Here is a 9,055-nt window from a genome sequence, read left to right as displayed (position 1 = left end):
AAGCAAAAAGAAATACTAGACCTACCTTTTCAGGACCTGAGCAAAAATTGTGTTTTTTAAACCTAAAAATACAAATCATCATGCAAAACTTACCCTTATTATCATTAATATTATTATTATTATTATTATTATTATTATTTATTCGGCATCAATATATACAAACAAACATACAGACTTGAACTACCATTTACTGTACACGAAATGGCAGTGTGTTCTAAAAAGACGACAGAAAAAAGGCCACTCAATCATGCCAAAGAGGGCGCAATATTTGCACTGGTTCCCAATCAAGGACTTGGAATTGTTACCAGGATAGGAAGTTGGCTGGTTTGACGTCTAACTTGAATAACTAATGTGTTTGGTATTGTTATACTAATGACCAGATAAGCACAATCTGCACATGCTCAGAAAACTAAAACTTTCCTTAGCCACCATCTTATCTTTTTGTTTGTTATGCACCACTGACTTAGCCTGTTTGTCATCACTTCAAGATGTCTACCGATTCGTGGAAAAGGCGTAATCTTAATGCACTATTTAGTTGATAACTTCATTATAATTTGTTTTGGGTCTTTTTTCTGCATTTTTATAAGCGGTTAGGCATGGCATGGAGGAAAGAAAATTAGAAGCCAGCTTCCTATTCTGGTATCAGATAAAAGTCATTGTCCCAATTATGAAAAGTTGTCCGTCCATTCGCAATCTCTACTGTGGATTTACCAAAGGTAGGCTTAGCACAGGGCTTAGCACTCAGTAGCTAAACCTTGCACAGAAATTGAGCGGGAAATTTTGACAGGGGACGGGCCAGGGACTTTGATCAATTTATGAATTGTTTTTCATTTTGTTTTAATGCATTTTACATTTTCAAAAGTAAAGTGCGTTTTTCATGCCTATGGGCTCATCGATTCATTGAAAAAAGTGTACGTATGCAACTATTTCTTTTTCTGTATGTATACACACATAAGGCCTATTTACTGTAAAAAGAATGAGAAAATTTACCTGACCGTTTTCAAGAGGGGAAAAACTTTGAATTTTGAAGAACTTGGAAGTTATTTAAAAAACACCTCAGAAGTCAGGAAAGCTCATTTCCCGACAAAATCCCCCCCCCTTCAAAACTTCTGACCCCCCCCCCCCCCTAAAAAATTGAACCCAGATCCGCATCTGTTTTCAAGCTATCTCTGAAATGTTAAATGTGTCGCATATTAATCATCAGTCTGTATTTCTCAATTCACGATATGAACTTGGACCAAAAACTAAACTGCCGGATTGGAAAGGCTGCCTCTACTTTCGCCCGTCTTTCTAAAAGTGTACCGTATATCTATTCGAATAAAGTAGCTACTGTATTCGAACAAAACTCATTGTGTATTAAGCCTGCATTCTAAGCGTCTGAATCACAAACGTGGGTTACATATCAAAAAGACAGGTTAACAGCTTCCACCTTCGCTGCATAAAGAGTATACTGTACTTGGAATTTGCTGGCAAGATGAAGTTACCAGCATCCTTGATGTCTTAGCACGCTGTGATTCAACAGCTTTAATCAGCATCCTAAAGCAAAGTCGACTACTTCGGTGGCTTTTTCATGTTGTTGGATGTCTGACAACTGTGTCCCAAAATGCATTTTGTATGGTGAACTTACAAATAGCCATCATGGAGTGGGTTAGACCAAGGCTAGGCATACGTTGAAAACATGTTGTAAAAGAGAAACCTAAGAGATTTTGGGATTGATATCGTACGTGGGAACCAGTTGCAGAAGAAAGAAGTGCATGGAGATGTCAACTTAAATATGGAATGAACATTGACATCAATAATTACAATTGGAGTCAGCAGGAAAAGAGGTGCAAACGTCACTAGCGTACAATTCCATCTCTGTGAACAGCAGCAAAAGAGAAACGAAATAAAACGAAATGGACAGATGACATTGTCGTCTTAGGAATTTTTGTGGCTATATAGCAATTAATTTAAAAGGCACTCCGTAACTAAAATACCTTGCATTACACAACTAGATAATGACATTTAGTATTGTGTACAAAATTACATATCTATTGCATTTAATTTTCTATATGTTATTAGTAACCCTTATGAATGGGTTTGATATGAAATGTATTTTTAACTGACTTGCATTGTTATATGTAATCATAATAAGTTGACATAGATATAAACTTAAAAGATTATTATTATATACTTAATGCAATAAAGAGTTACCGTACTGATACTTCCTGAAGTTTAATGGTGATGCATTGTCTCGTAGTTCTATACCGCTTTCCACAAAAAAAAAACAAAAAAAAAACATCTATTAGTTATCTATTTGTATTATTGTTATGCCCTATTCTTGAATAGTGCCTATCATTAGTGTTATTATGCTTTAGTATGAAGTTGTTTATACTACTATTATTGTTAATTCCATATGCACTGAGTTGATATAAGAGCTTTAACGCTCGGTAGAACTCGCTTGTGTGCCGCGGTGGTTGTGGCGATATCAGCCACATGAAGAGCGCCCTCTGGGAGAGGGCTGTGAGTAAGAGAAGATGAAGAAAAATAAAGATGCATTTCGAAATATCTACGATGGACGAGGACCTATGATAGACGTATTGAACTACTGGAATACGTGCGATAGGTAACATTGGAACGAGCATGGAAAGCGCCACTGAAACCATTCGAGCGTTTACAGTATATGTTTCCCGCAAGACTATTATGTGGTTAGCATGAGCTCTTGACTTGAAGTGACGTCCTTTCTCCGAGGGCTTCCCATGGTCGGCCGTTGAGTGCGCATGCCAGTTAATGCGCCAATCTGCGCAGATGAGCTAATCTTGGGAATGGGTGTCATTGCAGTGTGACCTCTAGAGGTCATCTCTACATTGGTTAAACTTTCCTGAAAGTTTTTGTTCACATCAGATTATCCGTTCTTAAATTATCTGGTGTGGAGTTTTTTCAAGTTAAATCGCTTTAATTAGTACTCACTTCCACAACCTACTCCGGATTGTCACTAACATCGCAGCACATCTTTGGTATATGATCTATGTTTGAGCATGGAAAATGTCGGGCAGAAAAAACACAACCTGTGCAAAAAGAGGAAAAACTATATGCAAAAAACATAAACAAAAACAATGGCTTTTCCTGCTACTGCTAGGAAAAGGCAATAATAATAATAATTATAATATACTACACGGTCGAAATATAAGCGATTTTCCACCCCCACACTTTTCCGGCCACCAATTTGATTAGTGACTGAACTGGAAACGATAGATCGTAACAAAGGAGATCGTTGTTTTCACTCATTGGTCAGATTCCCTTAAGGGCAAGAGAAATTGTTAAAAATGAACAGTCAGATATCTACATGCAGTATATGCTAAAAATGAGAAAATAAAAAATACTCAATTATGGTGCTGGCACACACTGATTGGCAGTGACAATGCCAATAACAATATTTAATTAAATATACAGGTATGTTGGAACCTCTTCTGGATTCTGTTCAGCCATGATGACGAATAAATAAAACAATTAAAGAGTGATTTTATTTCTACAAACTGTAACTTTATTTACTGATTCCGCACTCAACGTTAATGCTCAAGAGAGCAAGTTACACAGCTACAAGGTCAAGAGTCATATTTAGATTCTACCATGTTTTCATTAGGTGATAATCCTACACCCCACTTCATCTCATAATAACGATGGTAAATCATCACTGTAAACACTGTGCAGTAAAACAACATATACAAAGATCTTAGTGTTGAACTTTTTAATTTTAAACTTTGTAGCCGGTGGCACGGCTTTGATGGGCTACCATGTGCTCTGTTGGTCAATACTTTATGTCAAGTTTACCAGTTTCAAATGTGTTACGAATAAAATGATACTTAACATCAATGTGTTTTGTCTTTGTCTGAGTGCATTAGCCCATGTACTCCGGCTCGCAGGTGGATAATGCATCTGTAGATTCCCTTTTTTTATTTCCACGATAGTTCTCCGTCGGAAGAGAGGTTAAAACATTGAACAATACCCAGTGGTACTTTTTCGATCATCAACATTTGGAATCACGAAAGCATAAGTTTAGTGGAGAACTACTCTTTAGAAAAATTTTTAGTCTATTGTACCCTTTAAGTATACATGTTTGTTGTCACCATTATGTTCACCTCTAGTGTCAGAAAGATGCTGAACGGTTTACTCACCACTCACGAGATGTCTGGTCTGGTACTAGTTGCTGCATAAATTAGGCTACCAACAATTTCTCTATAATTTGGGATCAGTAGATTCTTTAGTCTAACTTAAACTTAACTTTAACATATTTGTTACTTGCGGAAATGATTAAGTCGTCAACTCACACTACAGCAAGAATTATATGTTCTCCAAATCCTTTTCATATACTCAATTATCAGCTCTGTTCTGGGAAAAATAATTAATACACTAATGTTCACGCAACATCCTATTATTCCTAAAAAAAAAACACCCCAAAAAACAAAACAAAATAACAACTAATAAATAAGTTAGTTTATAAAACAGACATGGTGAGAGTACTTGAAGGCAATAGCCATTAGATGTGTAATTCAGATGATGTGTAAGTAAATAAATAAATAAAATATGCCTAATGGATTTTAGAGTTTCGTAAATACAATTTAAGATGTGGGATAAATTAAAATTCGTTTGGAGAGTATGGCTTTTCTTAACTTGTATAGTTTTCTATTCACCCTGCCGATCTATACAATTCCACTTCAGAATCTAAATCGTTAATTTTTATGACCATTTTCACTATTTTTAATATCCTTAATTGAATTTGGCTCACTATCTTCAACTAAAAATAGGCGCACTGGAACTCAGTTTACTGCAAGCTTCGTTATTCTAGAATGGGGACGGAGCGTAATGTCGGCTACACGTGCTTTGATTGTATTGAATGTAAAAGATTCATCACACTACTCAGCCTTCAACAAACACGCCTATAACCGTTAGGCCTACTTCCTGTTAATACCATCCCAAAATACACCCACATGGATAAATCTTACACATTATTTCTCAAGCATACTAAAGCTTTGTCCACACTATAATTTTTTTTGGTAGACAAAAAAGCTATTGTATGCCTATATATAGTCATATGTGCCTTTATATGGTCATGAGGTGATGTCATCAAGATCATTTAGGCATGTCCCATCATGTTTTTAGCAAATTAAATTTAAATTGACAAAAAATTGCCATATGCTAGGTATAAAATGTATACCACGCTGGTACAAAAGGCATTTCGCTCAATATTCGCCTTAAGCCATCATTTTTGGATGTGTGGACATTTATAAAATGACGTGCCAGTATTATTATTTTTCACTGATTCACTGATCTGCAAATGTGCGCACGCTCCAACGCTCATGGCCAATCAGAATCCTTCTGACAAAATGCTATCGAAGTGTCACAATTAATTTCTTTATTTAATTTCAAAGTAAAACGTTAACGAAAACCATGATAATCATTTGTTTCCTAATGCCTTCGGTGAGGTCCGGGTTGACATCTGAGGTACAGCTAATGAAAAAATATTTCTGCTAGTACGTTGCCGCTTAACTCATATTATACAGGCCTAATCGGGCGAGCTCATCAAGATTTATACTTAGTCACAAATGGTAAAGTATTGCTATATTTTTATGTTGTATTCGCCTTATCAGGATACTGTGACTTGAAGCCAAGTAAGAATCCCTTTGGATAATTTCAGTGCACGTTATGAAATACACACTCGTTCAATCCAAAGATTGTTTTTAGAGAAGTTCGGTTAAACAAAGAGGAAGCTGCGAGTGCGAAAAAAAAATTACTTAACCGGGACTCGAGCCCGTTACTTCCTGCTGTTTTTAGACACCTTAACCAATTGGGCCATTGATGCGTTCATTAAAATCCGATCGGAGGTAATTCATTTCTCACTTTACGGTGTGCCAATACAACACTAGTATTTGATGCACACACTTTAAACAGAGATCAGTGTGATACGCCCGGCTCTTCCTAGCATAACTCTAAATCGTCTAGTTCATTACACTAGTAAAATGAAATTTAATGGTAAAACATTTAATTGGACTGTTTAAACATTTTTGAAGGCTGTAAATGAAGTAGGTAAAGTATGAATAATTATATTGTGGTGAGGCTATTCCATATATTTTATATACATTTTTTTTAACTAAAGATCCAAAATTCAGCGTAGAAACAGACCATTTTATGTGAGCCAAGGCTTGGTGATGAGAAGTCACCAGGTTTTGATAAAAGTATCAGACGAAAAGGTTGTTAGCTTAGTATTTTTTTTAAATAAATATAACATGTATTATTTACTTTAGCTAAAAAAGTGTTTTGTCTTTGTCTGTAGACTGGATCTTTGCTGAGTGCATTAGCCCATGTACTCCGGCTTACAGGTGGATAATGCATCTGTAGATTCCCTTTTTTGATTTCCACGATAGTTCTCCGTCGGAAGAGAGGCTAAAACAATACCCAGTGGTACTTTTTCGATCATCAACATTTTGAATCACGAAAGCATAAGTTTAGTGGAGAACTACTCTTTAGAAAAATAAACTTTTATCCTATTGTACCCTTTATGTATACATGTTTGTTGTCACCATTATGTTCACCTCTAGGGTCAGAAAGATGCTGGGCCGGTTTACTCAATACAACACTAGTATTTGATGCACACACTTTAAACAGAGATCAGTGTGATACGCCCGGCTCTTCCTAGCATAACTCTAAATCGTCTAGTTCATTACACTAGTAAAATGAAATTTAATGGTAAAACATTTAATTGGACTGTTTAAACATTTTTGAAGGCTGTAAATGAAGTAGGTAAAGTATGAATAATTATATTGTGGTGAGGCTATTCCATATATTTTATATACATTTTTTTATAGTCAGTATTTGGTATAGGAATGAATATTTTTGTATGTCGAAGATGATACCGTTTAAGAAAAAACAATTGTAAATAAATTAGTGGCAAAGCGTAAAGGTAAATGTAGGAGAATAATCCTTTTTATTAAAATTTGGCACTTAAACTAAAGATCCAAAATTCAGCGTAGAAATAGACCATTTTATGTGAGCCAAGGCTTGGTGATGAGAAGTCACCAGGTTTTGATAAAAGTATCAGACGAAAAGGTTGTTAGCTTAGTATTTTTTTAAAATAAATATAACATGATAATGTCATAAAAAATATGTTTTCTGGTAATTTTTGGGTCACAAAATTAACATAATATGTCATCATCATTTGATAAGTGAGTTTTATAGCTGTCGTGTGACAGCAAGTATATCAGATTGGATCTTTAAGTAACGTACTAGCTTCAAAATACCATTTTGGGGTAAAAATAAGTGTAAGATTTTCCTTTTTTTTTTGCGAGAGATGATCTTTGACATACTATATTACTCCGAAATACAAAATAGATAATGTCTGATTTTATTAATAAAACAATTATTATTGTATTTAGCCAAAGAAAGTCATAAAAAATTTATTTGGTAAATTTTGGGTAACAGGATTAACATAATGTATCATCATATACACCATTCGATAGATATTTTTTTACCAGCTTTTGTATGATACCAACATATTCCAATTGAATTTTCCAGTGATGGACTAGCTTCAAATTACAATTTTTGGGTAAAAGCATGTAATATTTGCTATTTTGGGTCAAATTTGGCACACACTAAATCTAAAATTCAGCGTGGCCAAAGCCCATTCCGTGTGAGCCAAGAGCTGGTGTGATGAGGATTCACCTTATTGCCAGCTTGTAACAAATGATGTCTACGGAAAAAAAAATTGTTGAGCACTTTTAATCTGATGGCCACCCGTCTATAAATAGCTACATGTTCACATCATTCCACAATAACAGGGTCTGAAATGAACCATAACATCGGGGCAACACCCTACTCTCCCAAAATGTATGCACTTGAGTCAGGTGTACACCGGACCACCATTTTAAGTCCTTATCCGAAAAGACTTGGTTCCACCATGGAGTTATCAATAATATACCTCCATGATAATACTTCCATGTTTCTACCAACCGAACCATTGCGAAGACCGGCTGGTGGAACCAGTTCCGAAGGCTGTAGTGTGGCACCCCTGCCTTACCGCTCGGCCACTCGACAATTTAATAGGCAAATGGGATAAACAGCATGTCGCAGCCCGCTATTTTCTTACAGCTGAAAAGGGGACATTTTGTGTTGAATGGCTGTGCTTGATCATTTGTTACTATATTAGCATTGTTATAATATTTATATTATATATATTTACATAACAACGTGTCGAATAATTCACACGGTAAGCGAAAGGTCCGGGTTCGAGTCCCGGTGGAGACAAGGTTTCTTTTTTCATTCTGATCAGATTTTTCTCTTCTGTTACGTTTAAATTATATATATATATATATATATAATTTGGAAAATTGTCGGGTGGGTCCGCCAAAACCATGTCTCTAATAGAGGGAATTGCTACAGAACTAAGAAATGTTGAAACTGACGAAAACTGTCTCAGTGATTTGTAAATATTAGTTTTAAGAATTTATTTCAGCAATAAACCTTTGCAAAAAAGGAAGTCACAAGGGGCGACAATATCAGAAATGAATTACTGAAAAACGGATGTAATGGTAGGTACAAGTTAATGTACATATTATTTACTTGTATCATTGAGTTTTCATCAGTGCCACGTAAGTGCCATACTACTTGACGACTTGTCAAGATAATTTATCTTGTCAAGTCGACATAATATCCATATCATGTCGACATCATACACAGATAAGTTTTTCAGCCATGTCGAATTATCAACTTTCAAAAATTGCCATGGTGAGATACATTTTCTTGTCAAGTTGACTTTACGAAAATTACGTGTCTTTATGGCGATATAGATTATCTTGCCAAGTCGGCATAGTAAAAAATTTATGTTGTCATGGCGAGATACATTATCTTGCCAAGTTGACTCCACAAAAAAGACATGTCGTCATGGTTGACAAGTTGACAAGTTCCAGAAACGTACATGTCGTCATGGTCATTGTCATCATCATCATCATCATTATTATTATTATTATTATTATTATTATTATTATTATTATTATTATTATTATTATTATTATTATTATCATTA

The sequence above is a fragment of the Anneissia japonica genome, unplaced genomic scaffold (genome assembly GCF_011630105.1).
Source record: "Anneissia japonica isolate Jap-2015-1 unplaced genomic scaffold, ASM1163010v1 scaffold3040_len1308831_cov196, whole genome shotgun sequence".
In the NCBI taxonomy this organism is placed as follows: domain Eukaryota; kingdom Metazoa; phylum Echinodermata; class Crinoidea; order Comatulida; family Comatulidae; genus Anneissia; species Anneissia japonica.
Note: the sequence above shows the minus strand (reverse complement) of the source record.